At 54.8% G+C, this 12,487-nt stretch overlaps 1 long non-coding RNA gene across 1 annotated transcript; it reads right to left on the minus strand.

The window, feature by feature from the left end:
- Positions 1-8,655: 8,655 nt before the first annotated feature.
- On the minus strand, positions 8,656-9,986 carry LOC144375926 (uncharacterized). Its single transcript, XR_013435786.1, has 2 exons — positions 9,141-9,986; positions 8,656-9,051 (listed from the first exon to the last, which is right to left on the minus strand). It is a non-coding gene; the product is annotated as an uncharacterized LOC144375926 (long non-coding RNA).
- Between the last annotated feature and the right edge of the window lie 2,501 nt (positions 9,987-12,487).

Consider the following 12,487-nt stretch of genomic DNA (forward strand, 5'->3'; position numbering starts at 1 on the left):
GGTTGGCACAGTCTGGATCTTCTAATTGTGAAATGTTTGTTCTAGTCTTTTGCCCATTGTGATGTGTGTTTTAATGTGTCCACTTGACTGGGCTAAGAGCTGCCCAGTAGCTCGCAGCACATTATTTCTGGGTGTTTCTGGAAGAGATGGCATTTACTAAGAAGACTGATTTCCCTAATGGGGTGGCATCATTCAATCCTTGAGGGCCAGATGGGATGAGAACCTGGAGGAAGGGAGGACTCCTGCCTTCAGGTCTGCTGACCAGGCTGGACTGACTGCCCCACCAGCTCTCCAGGGTGTCCGGCTCGAAGATGGCCACCCATAGGACGTTTGGTGTGAATAAGCTACACCCCCAGCCTTTTACACTTTATTTTGAGACAGGGTCTCAGTAAGTTCCTGAGGCTGCTGCAAACATGCAAAGTTAAAATTTGTTGAAGTGTAATGACTTTTTTTTTAGAAAGAGAGGAGAGAGAGAGAGAGAGAGAGAGGGAATTTTTTAATATTCATTTTTTAGTTTTCGGCGGACACAACATCTTTTTTGTTGGTATGTGGTGCTGAGGATCGAACCCGGGCCGCACGCATGCCAGGCGAGCTCACTACTGCTTGAGCCACATCCCTAGCCCCGACTTTTTTTTTTTTTTTAATGAGGTCTCACTGTGCTGCCCAGGCTGTCCTCAGACTCCTGAGCTCAAGCAACCCTCCCGCCTCAGCCTACAGAGTGCAGACCACAAGGGTGTGACCCACACCCTGGCTCAATTGCCTTTTATCATTTGTGTTTTTTGTGTCCTATAGTAAGACCTTCACAATGTCCTCCAATGTTTTCTCAGAGGTTTTATAGCTGTAACTTTTCATTTAGATGTATGACTTGGTTCAAGTTTTGTGTTTGTTTTTTTTTTTTGGTGGTACTGAGGATTGAACCCAGGGCCTTGTACATGCCAGACAAGTGCTCTACCAACTGATCTATGTCCCCAGCCCCTCCGTTAAAGTTAATGAGTGTGAGGTAAAATTCTGGGTCAGGAAGGTGTCATTTGCCTAATGCAGAAGTCCCTTTGTCCCAGCACCATCTGCTGAAAAGGTTTCCTGATCCCTATCAGCCAGTCAGGCCTGTGGTGTAGCTCCCGGTGGACGGTGGGCTCCGCCCCCTTCCAGAAGAGACCTAGGACTGCATCTGTGGGCCTGTTCTTTCCCGCCCATCTGTGTCTTTATGCGAGGCTGATAGCACTCGGGCTTCACATCAGATCCTGAAATAAGGTAGTGTACATCTTCCAACTTTGTTCTTCTTAATATAATTTCATAAGCCAGGTGCAGCGGTGCACACCTGTCACCCCTGCTACTCAGGAGACCAAGGCAGGAGGATCCTGAGTTCAAGGCCAGCCTGGGTGACTTGACAAGACCGGGTCTCAAAATAAAGAATCTTGTCAGCTGTTCTAAGTCCTCTGCATTTCATGTAAATTTTAGAATCAGCCTGTCATTTCCTATAAACGAGAGCTTCCTGGGATTTTGATTAGAGTACAGTAAGCCTACAGTGGGCGTGAAGGACCGACATCCCAACCAGACCGACCCTCCAGACAGGGAGCATGGCAGTCCCTGGCCCACCCAGCCTCCCCAGCTTGCGGCAGCAAGGCCTGCGGTGTTGGGTTGAGGGTAAGGAGACCTTTTCCTCCTAGCTGCTCGAGGCTTCTTGCTGAGTTAGTTTTCTGGTGCACCTAATATCATGGCGGCTAGCACAGAGGGTAAAGAGGAGGGCTGGGGTTGGCTCACAGCTGGAAGGTCTCAGCCCCTGGCCAGCGGCCCCTCTGCTCTGCTGTGGCAGCACAGTGCCCCGGGGGGTGGGAGTGATGGAGCAAGCGCTCAGCTGGAGGCAGCCAGGAGCAGGGAGAGCAAGAGGAGGGCCCAGGCCCCAAGGTCCCCTTCAACAGCATGCCCCATGTGACTGGGGGGCTTCCGGCTCAGTGTCCACCAAGGCTACGGAACAAGCGTTCCACAAATGGCCTTTGGGGACACTTTCCTGAACCCCAGCACTCTGTAGTTCTCCTCCTCCTTCATTTTTCCTTTCTTCAGTTCTGAGGATCCAGCCCCAGGGTTGCTCCATCAGTGAGCTGCATCGGCTGCCCTCTCTATTTCTATTCTGAGCCGGGGTCTCCTTGCTGAGGCTGGCCTTACGCTGGCAATACGCCTGCCTCCGCGCCTCCCAGGAGTGTGCCACCGTGCCTGGTTCTTAGGCTTCACTTTTTAAAATATTTACTTTTTAGTTATAGTTGGCCACCATACCTTTATTTTATTTATTTTTATATGGTGCTGAGGATCGAACCCAGGGCCTCCTGCGTGCTAGGCAAGCGCTCTACGGCTGACCACGACCCCTGCCCCAGTTCTTAAGCGTTTTATGACAGGTTTTCAAAGCTTTCAGATGTCACGTCATGTGGTCTTATCTGTCTTTATCCTTCTTGGGCTTTATCAAGTTCTTGAATCTGAGGGTTTATGGTTTCTCCACAGTAATTGTCTTCAAACGCCTCTCTGTCTTCTGTCCTGGAATTGCAGCCGTGTGTCAGCCGGCGCCAGTGGCTTCTTGCTGTGGTTCAGTTTGGATACTTTCTGTTACTGTGTTTCAAGTTTGCTGATCTTGGGTTTGCTTATCTAATCAACGGTGAAGTACATAGAGTTGATTTTTAATTTCAGATTTGTTAGTCTTAAAAGTTTCCTTTGGCTTCCTTGATATCATTCCTCTCTCTTCATTGTGTTCATATTTCATTTTATTTTTTAAATTTTTTCATTTTACTTTTTAGTTATGATAGGACTTTATTTTTATTTATTTACACGTGGTGCTGAGAATCAAACCCGCGCCTCACACCACTGAGCTACCTATTTTAAATTCATGAACATAGATTCCGATTCATAGGCAGCTTGTGTATGATATAACATGTCTGTGAACATAGACTCTCCTTCAGGGCTACGTGACACTGGGACCTTCCATACACTTAGGCTGGCTAATTTCTCCCCAGACTGATTGTGCAACCAGTCTGCTTTCAGTAACTAATACCTCATAAGGTTTTGCCAAGAGAGCCACAAGTCCCTCCTGCCCTCTCCGACGTTTCCCTGACTCGTTGAATGTTCTCTGTAGGATGCCGGCCCAGGTTCACCTACCCACATCCATTGCTGTCACACCTTTGTGCTTCGACCACCTCGCCATGATGACAGGCGTCAGGTCCCCACTCCCTCCACCATCCTCAGGAGAGAGGACCTAAAACAAAGTTCCTGGGCCATGGGCTGTGGTCATTTCCTGGCTGTTCATGTACATGTTGCCATATCCCCCCCAGAAGTTGGGCCAGTGGGTGCTTCGAGCGGGCATGAGGAATTCTCCTCACTGAAAGACCATTCCTAGCTCACGAGGCTAAACCAGTCTCCTAGTGTAAACCCGAGGAACACGCCAGGTGTGGTGGCGTGCCCTGTGATCCCAGCCGCTCAGATGGCTGAAGCAGAAGGGTTACATGTTTGAGGCCAGCCTGGGCAACTTAGAGAGAACCTGTCTCAACATAAAAAATAAAAAGGGCTGGGGGTGCAGCTCAGTATAGAGCACCCCTGGCTCAATCCCCAGCACCAGCACTGAAAAAAAAAAAAATAGAATGCAAGACACTTCCCCTGCGTCCCTTGGGACCTGGGTCATGGCTCAGGCTCCCCCAGACAGGAGCACCCGTCCCCAACCTTGACTTGAAAGCACATGAGGCCAACACACCAAGCAGGAGAGAACACCAAGCTCTGGCTCTGGCCATGGGCCGCGGCAGGGCTGAGGGCAGGCATGGCAGCAGGGTGGCAGCAGGTACAGTGTATGTCTGGAGTCCTGGGCCAGTGGCACCCCTGCCCTAGATGAGGTGGCTGAGCCAGTGGCAGCAGCAAGGCAGGTCTCGTCTGTCCAGCTTTTTGGCAGGACCATGGAATACACCACCTGACCCAGAGTTCCCTCCCCTGGGTGACCAGTGAGGCCCCCAGCATCTTGTCTTGCCACCCATGGTGGGCAGCCTGTCACCCACCTGGTATTCCACCCCATCTCTTTCTAGCCTGCGGACTCCACTCTGTTGGGGCTGCCAAGCCCTAGGTAACGGAGCAAGGTAGGTCAGTGCCAGCCCTGACAGCTGGGGTCTCGCTGGCTCAGCACCCCTCACAGCATGGGTGGGCAGCTGCTCTGGCCAAGGAGCCCTGTGGGGATGCACTGCAGGGGCCTCTTGGGGGTATCCTTCCCCAAAGGGGGAACAGTGTGACTCAATGAGTCCCTTCCTCCCCCCCCTTTTTTTTTAAGTTTTAAAGAAAACTCTTTAAAGATATAAAGAGAAGAGGCTTATTTTGGATCATGGTTCCGGCCCAAGGTTGCAGAGCTGCCTCTGGTGATGAACTTCTTGCTAGACCCAAGATGGTGCAGGGTGAGAGACGAGGGCCTCCTGTCCTTTCCATCTTCCATGTCTATGGAGGTGTGTGGAGTTCCTGCAGCACCTTGCGAATCATGAGGACAAAAGCTCACCTGCTGGGGACATTGCTGCAGAAAGACTGAAGGGTCTGTGCCCCAGTGGGGACAACCCACCTTTAGATTGCTGGCTAAATGAGAAAAATAAGACCGTGAGCTGAATCCCCTGTCATCTGGGTGATTCAAGCTCTGTCCCAGCTGGTGCTGCCCTCCCACCTGGATGCTCCTGGACAAGCTGGGATAAATGCAAGTGTGTGCATCGTGCTTCCTGCTGACCCAGGCCCGAATAACCAAGGGAGAAAAGATGGATTTGGGGACAAGATCAGGTGGCCCGCTTAGGCCACTGGAGACTCAGATCTCTCCTCAGAAGGTGGGCAGGAGCCCAAGGAAGTAGGTACCCTGTGCCAAGGACACTCCAGTCAGGGGTCCTCCTTGCTCTTCATCCTCTCTGCTAGGGCCCAAATCTCTCAGTACAACTAAATTTTGAAATCCTTCCTGTCACTGTCTGGAGATTCAAAGTCTCAATGGAAACGTCTGATCTGCTGAGCGCGGCTCAGCTGCCGGGTGGGCCGTCTTATTCGCCCGTTTGGATTCAGAAGCAGGGCTTGCGTTGCTGGCCTCCAACCACCGGAAGGTGCAGGCACAGTTTGCTCAGGACTCCGCATTGTTCTGTTCTGGTGCTGGGCATGGATCCCGGAACTCATGCACACCCCAGCCCGGGGCTCCAGTTTCTCGGCTCCGCCCATCGCAGGCACCAGCTTTGCTCCCGCGGGCCCTGGCCGTGGTGAAGTTACTGCCGCACCTCCGGACCCCACCGACGCGCCGAGCTGCTCCGGAGGAACAAAAGCCCAGAGCTCGGCGCCGATCCGCGGTCGGAGGGAAGCGCGTTCTGATTGGGCGGGCCCGGCTCGGCTGCACCAATCACGCGGGAGGAGGCGGCACCGGTCCCGCCGGCCTGCGCTGGTGCCGGGCAGGCTCGCTCGGGCTGAGGCTCCGCCGCCCCGTGGGGCGCGGGGTGCGGCTGGTCCCGGGCCGCCCCAGCCATCTGGTGCTTGTGTTCCAGGAAGTCGCGAGCCGCGCTGGGAGCGGACCCAGACCCGCTGCAGGATGTCCCGGCGCTGCCGTGCGCTAGCTGTGCCATCACCCCCCAGCCGCCGCGCCTGTTCCCGGGTGCTGGCACGTCTGCCTCGCTGGCGGCTTTGGGGACCCCCGAGTTAACCTGTGTACAGACCTTGCCCCCAGAGCTGGCCTCCCGCGCTGCAGACCTGGGTGGCGCCCACTGCCCACTGCAGGGCGGGCCGGCTCCAGGGTGCGGGAAGCGCCCAGAGGATACTCAGGAGGGCCAAGAGTTCTCTGCGCAGAGGGAACCGCACCTGCAGCGGACCCCGGGAGGCCTCAGGAGGGTGAAGGAGATGAGAACCTGCAGAACCTGGGCGGGGCAGGGGTGGGGAGGAGGTAGAGCTCTGACCCAGGGCTCTGACCCCCAGTGCAGGACTTCCCAGCTGTCCATTGCAAAGAAAAGGGGTGTAGCCCCGGGATTTCCTCTTTCCCCCAGTCCTGGTGTTATAGCCAGCTCCTGCTGGATGTGTGCTACATCTCATCCAGCTTATTATTTTCTTTTTCTTGGTCTGGACCATATTCTAATCAGGTATCATAAGGTAACCCACGGGGACAAATGGGTGAGGTCTTCAGTCAGGTCCGGGTAGAAAGAGAAGGCCCCACGGCTCAGCTCGGGGACACTGGTCTCTAGTCACCGGGGCCTTGAGCCTGCCTCTCCTCTGGGCCCACTCATCTCCACCCTACTGAGTGAGACCTCCACCTTCACCTCAACAAACTGGAACTTCGCCTGACACTTGGGTGTGTCTTGCTCAGTTCTTTGTTCGGGACACCAAGGACCTGGAGCCCAGCTGGACACCTTGACAGTACACTGACACCATTGCACCAGGGGTGGTGGTAGGTATGGCCCAGGCCAAGCCTAGGAGCATTCCAGAGCTGGGGACATAGGCCTTCAGCTCAGGGCACCCATGCCATCAGCCATCTGAGGGTCAGGAGATAACTTTTCAGCTCTCTGCCCCACACAACCTCTGTGGTAATGAAATAAGCCATCTTGCCCATTTTTAAAGATAAATTGGCCAGGTATAGTGGCTCATGCCTTTAAAAATCCCAGAAATTTTGGAGGCTGTGACAGAGGATCACAAGCTCAAGGTCAGTCTGTGCTGAGAGCCACATCCGAGTAGGAATGGCACATGGCATTTGTGCCAGAATGGAGTGGTTGAGAGGTGAAGCCAGCGAGCCATTGAGATGATGATGGTTATATTAAGCAGTGTATTCAATTGTATATTAGACCCCTGCAGTCCCCCTGGGCCCGCTACTTTGGAGTTCTCGGGATTCCTGGAGAGTTGGTTGGGGAAGTGCGGTCTTTTCTGGAAGGGCTGCGTGGGTGGTGTTCGTGGGAGTTCAGGCAATAAAGGAGTTCCTGTTTTGAACCTACAAGTCCCTCCTGGCGGATTGGTTATTTTGTGCCCAGCCAGACTGCGGCAAGTCTGGGTAACTTAATGAGAGACACCCTATCTCAACATTTTTAAAAAGGACTGGAGATGTAGCTTAGCGGTGGGATGTCCCTGGGTTCAATCCCCAATACTGGAAATGAAAATACATGCATACATACATACTTACATACATTAATATAAAGCATGTTGGAGCCATACTGACTCACCTGTCATCCAAGACACGTGGGCACAGGAGGATGGCAAACTTGAGCACAGACTGGGCGACTTAGCAAGACTGTATTTCAAAATAAAAATAAGGTCTGAGGATGTGGCTCAATGATAAAAGCACTTGCCTAACATGTGCAAAGCCCTGGGTCCTATCCCTGACTCTGGGAGGGGAAAAATAAAAAAATCTCAAGGGGCGGAGAGGAGCAGATGGAGCTGTTCCTGGCTGCTCTGGCTTCCTCTGGCTGACCACATGGTGCCTGCGGGCCCCTCAATGGAGGTAGTGAGTCCAGCTGCCCAAACTCACTGGGTGCCCCCTGGTCAGTCTCAGAGCCAGGCTCCTCCCAGTTGATTTCTCAGGAATGTCAAATACTGCACTGGGGAAAGAGACTGGGAAGAAGCACAGCAGGCAGGGAGGTGGTAGGCTGTCCTGGCCTGGGAGCATCTCGGGTCCCACCCTTTGCCAGAGTTCCTGAGCTCTAGTGACCTGGCGTCATAGCAAGGCTGAGCCAAGCCTGAGGTCTGCTGCTCTCCATTCCTTAGCAGACACTTGGCACAGCCCTGTGCAGCCAGACTGTGCTACTGAGACTGTGCCCTCTCTCCTAGGATGACTCCCAGCATCGCCATGAGCACTTGCCATTACACCTGCGGGATTTTTTGGCAGCACAGGGGATGAACCCAGGGCCTGGAGAGACTGGTCTGCCACTGAACTACACCTCCAGCTCTTTCTATTTTAATTGTGAGACAGAGTCTCACAAAGTTGCCCAGACTGGTCTTGAACTTGCGATCCTCCTGCCTCAGTCTCTCAAGTCTCTGGGCTGGGACTGTTTGAATTTTCATTTCTTTGGCTTTGGAGGCTTCTTCTTCTTCTTCTTTTTTTTTTTTTGTACTGGGAATTGAACTCAGGGGTGCTTAACCACTGTGCCACTTCCCCAGCCCTTTTTTATATATTTTATGTAGAGATAGGATCTCACCGAGTTGCAAGTGCCTTGCTAAGTTGATGAGGCTGGATTTGAACTCGCAATCCTCCCATCTCAGCCCTCTTTTCCTTCTTTGGGGGCCACTATTTTATATGGAAGTGCCCCCATCTGCTTTCCCTGCTGACTGGACCCTCTGGTATTTTGGGAATGGAAACCTGACACAGTGTGGCCCAGTTTGCTGCTGCAGCAGTGGCCCTGCTATGGGGTTGGAAGGTGACCCCACGCTCAGGTGGCATGTTGCAGTGGATTTATAACCACTGCTCCACAAATACTCCTCTGGAGCTTCCCTGGGGCAAGGCAGGATACAGCAGGAAAGGAAAAGGGCCCAAAGAACCTGGAGCCTGGCTGAGGGAAGGACAGTGAGAGACAAGCCACCTGGGCACCGGGCAAGGTGACACCTGCAGGAGAACCAGAGGGAGGTACCCGGAGAGGACAGCAGGACTGTGGTGACTGGGATGGGTGAAAGCAAATTAAAGAGAATACAAAAAGAAAAGAGGGGAGGCAGACCTCAAGGTCAGGGAAGCTTTATTAAACAATGGAGGGGCACATTTTCAAGGGAAGATAGGGATGGCCACAACAAGGGTCTGAGTCTCCTAGGGTTTGGCAGGGCCTGGTCACAGGAGGAAGGCTGTTGGCAGCTGGTGGCTGGCTCATTTAGGGTGGGGCAGAAGGGCAGGTAGGGGAATTGTAGATAAGGGAAGTTCCCTGGGGCCTGTTCCCCTTTCTCCCTGGGTATAGTTATTTTCCATATCCTCCAAGGGGGTCCTGGGAGTAGGGAGAAGGTAAACCCGGAGTGGCAAACATCCTGGGGTGAGCACAGCTGGCTTACTCCTGGAGGCCCGGAGGCCAGAGACAGCACCGGGAGGCAGGCAGGTGGGCCTGGTTTCCCAGGTCTCTGTGGGTGCTGGGTGGATTGGTTGACATCTTTCAGCAGGGCAAGGCAGGCAGGTGAGCAGGATTCCCCACCTGATGCCCAGGCATCTACAAGCTTACCTACAGCCCAGCTCTGGTCCATGGGTCTGCCTGCCCCTGCCAGCGCTCCACAACACTTGGGGTTCCCGACCTGCGTGTCCAGACCAGTGAGGTTTAATAAGGTCCCTTATGGCCCACAGCAACAGGGAGGGGAGGGAAGGACGGTGTGGTGGTGAGTGTGTGGTGGGGGTCTTCACTTGGCGCTGGTAGGAGGTAGTGGGCCTGCTGGTGCTGGGTCCCTGCTGTCTCTCGTGCGTGCTCCAGAAGTGCAGCCGCCTTTACTGCACTGGGGGGCAAAGTGCCCGCATTCAGCTGGGCTCCCTAAGGCTCAGCCTCCATCTTCTCCCTCTGAGCAGAGTCGCGACTACAGCGGGTGGCCCTTCCCCAGGCTTCAGCTAACCCTGGCTTCTCGGGGAGGCCCCACCCAGTCTCAAGGCCACAGTCCGGGCTGAGTCAACTCGACCTCCGGCCCTCCCCGGGGCGAGGCCGACTAGCGTCTCGGGCCGCAGGGACTGCGCGGCGGCCTGGCGCTTTTGTCCTGCGATGACGCCGCGCTCGCCGAAGGCCGCCGCCGCAGGTCGCGGGCGCCGAGGCCGTGCCTCGTGGATTCTGCGCCTCGCTTTTGTACGGAGACGGTCATTTTCACAGTAACGCCAGTTCCGCGGCAATCAAAATGCTCCCTACTCCGGGTGCGGGTCAGGGGTGGGGGGACAGCAGGACCCCCGGGGCAAGACGCCGCCGGTCTTCGAACGCAGGCGCCGAGACACGCCTAGGAGGGGGCAGACTCTGCAGCCCACAGGCGGAGGGCGGACCGCGCAGGCCCCAGTGCGCATGCGCTCATCTTCCGCCGCGCTCCCATTGGGCATTCGTCCGCTGCCCCGTGATTGGCTCTGGCGGCCGCGCTCTCGGCCAATGGGTGCACTGCTGTTGTCGTTGGGAGGATCTGACCGCGTGGAGAGCTGCGCTAGCCGCTTGGGAGCGCCGTGGGAAGGGTGGTGAGGCTCTGGCTGGGATCCTGGCGGCCCTCGGCGGTACACCCGTGCACCCAAGCGCGGTGTGCGAGTCGTGGAGCCCTGCCCCGGGGCCAGACCGCTCCGCCTCGTCGGGCTCACGGTGATGCCTGGCCTCCTGCACTCTCTCCCAGCTTGCATCCTGCCAGTGCTTGTGGAAAAAGTGTCACCAAAAATCAGCAATGGCCATCGCTCAGATATTTGTCTAATTTGTAAATTATTTCAACGGATGTGTTGTTCGTAATGAAAATGTTAGTGCTTTATTATAACAGCTGTAAATCCGGAAAGCAAGTGTTGATGAGGATGTGGACAAACTGAAACCCTCGTGCAACGCACGCCATGAGAAACAGTTTGACTGTTCACAAAGAGCTAAGCATAGAGTGGCTGTGTGACACAGCAGTTCCATTCCTGGGTACACACTCAAGGGACTCCGTTGGAGTCCTGGATACTGGTCTTCCCTATATGCACTGCGGATATTCATAACAGGAAAAGGTGGAACTGACCCGCAAGTCTGCCCACCGAGGAATGGATATAAACAAATGTGGAGTATACACACAAACGAAATGGCCTTAACAAGGGAGGAAATGCCGACGCGCACTGCCACTAGATGACTCGGAAAGCCTTATGAAGGACACTACTGAACTGACATCTAGAATAGGAAAAGTCATAGAAAGTAGATTAGAGGTTGCAAGGGCTGGGGCGTGGGGGTGGGAAGTTCTTGGGTAAGGAGCACAAAGTTTCTGAGATGATGAAAAGTTGTGCCTATGGATAGTAATGGGGTGTACAACAAACACCGTGAATGTACTTAATGCCCTTGAATTGTACACGTAAAGGCACGCAACACACACACTGCACACACACACACAATTTGAAAATGAATGATGTCGTATACCCAGGACACGGAACTGTACATTTTAAACGGCTACAGGCTTTACAGCCGTCACACTGGGAGCAGTGTGTGCTTCAAGTCTCTGCTCCAAGCAGGCTCTGGGTGTGGCAGGATTTCGTTCCCGGAAGGGGTGATCACTTCGGGGTGAGCCAGGGAGTTGCTTCCTTTCAAGAGAATGGGTAGCAGCTATTGGGTGTGAGCTCCACCGCTGAGACTGAGCTGTGGGCCAGGGCAGGATGCCTCCCTACGTGAGGAGGCGGGGTCCATTACAGAGGGAGGACAAGGCTGCCGAAGGCCTGGACTTCCTCAGGTCACAAAGCTCCAAGGGATGGGGATAAAACCAGGCCGAGCTCCTGGCCTGCTGCTCCCCAGCTCGCGGCCCGGTGCTCCCAGCTCCTACCATCACCTAACGTGACCCTCCCAGCCCCCCCTCCCAACTTCTAACGTGCGGCTCGCTTTTCGGCCAGGAGACCTTTCCTGGCCCCGCCTCTTCGGGACCCTAGTGAGGTCGCTCCGGAGACCTCTTGCTTCTCCTGCCCCCCGCGCCTGCTCGCTCCTGAGTTCCTAAGTAGCCCACGCCCCAATCAGGAACCCGGCCTCACTAGACGTCTGGTCCGGAGGCCAGTCCGCCTGCTCTTCACCAGCTCGCTATACCGAATGAGACCGCTGGAGGGCGCCCCCGCACTGCGCCTACCAGCCGGCCGGTTGGCTCCCGCGGGAGGACCTCTGAGTCGGGCGCTGGAAGTTGATCTCCTGGTTCACGCCAGAATTGTAATCGAAGAGCCAGAGCGGGAGGCTACAGAGTCGAATTTAGACCCAAGCTGGACTCACTTGGTGGCCACGGTAAGTCCTAGACTGCACGAAAGCTCACCAAGTCACCAGATTGGGGAGAAAACAGAGAAACAGTGCTGTAAACTAAGTATACACTGTTCATTTCTCCCAGCACTTACTTGTGGACTGCTTTGGTGTCCACCCCTCCATGGGCAACTGGAGTTATGTCTGACATGCATGAGTGAGTGAGTGCTTCAGGGTGCTTGCCCGGTGGCTCAAGCATCCTTTCTCACCATTTGGCTCACCCCAACCCTGCATACCTAAACACCTTACTCAAAGGCAGAGGTGTCTCCTCGCTGGTGACTTCCAAACAAGAACTTACAGCACCACTGCCCCTTTCCCCACCACTCCTGCCTCTCCGCACTCATCCCCCCTGCAGTATGTCGTCCTGCAGCAGCTGAACCTGGTAGCCAGGAAAGAGATCAGCACCCACATGGGTCTTCTGGCCACAGACAGGACACCTGCAGAGGCTGTACAGCACTTCTCCCAGTGGCAGACAGTGGCACTTTCTAGTCCTGGTCCCCAGATATTTTCTGGACCCTCAGCCAGCCCCTGACCTCATGCTGGCCAATGCCCCTCTCAGTCTCCCAGCCTGGGGTTCGTGAGCTGCAGATGAAGGCCCCCTCTGACCATTCTAT

The sequence above is a fragment of the Ictidomys tridecemlineatus genome, chromosome 3 (assembly GCF_052094955.1).
Source record: "Ictidomys tridecemlineatus isolate mIctTri1 chromosome 3, mIctTri1.hap1, whole genome shotgun sequence".
Classification (NCBI taxonomy): domain Eukaryota; kingdom Metazoa; phylum Chordata; class Mammalia; order Rodentia; family Sciuridae; genus Ictidomys; species Ictidomys tridecemlineatus.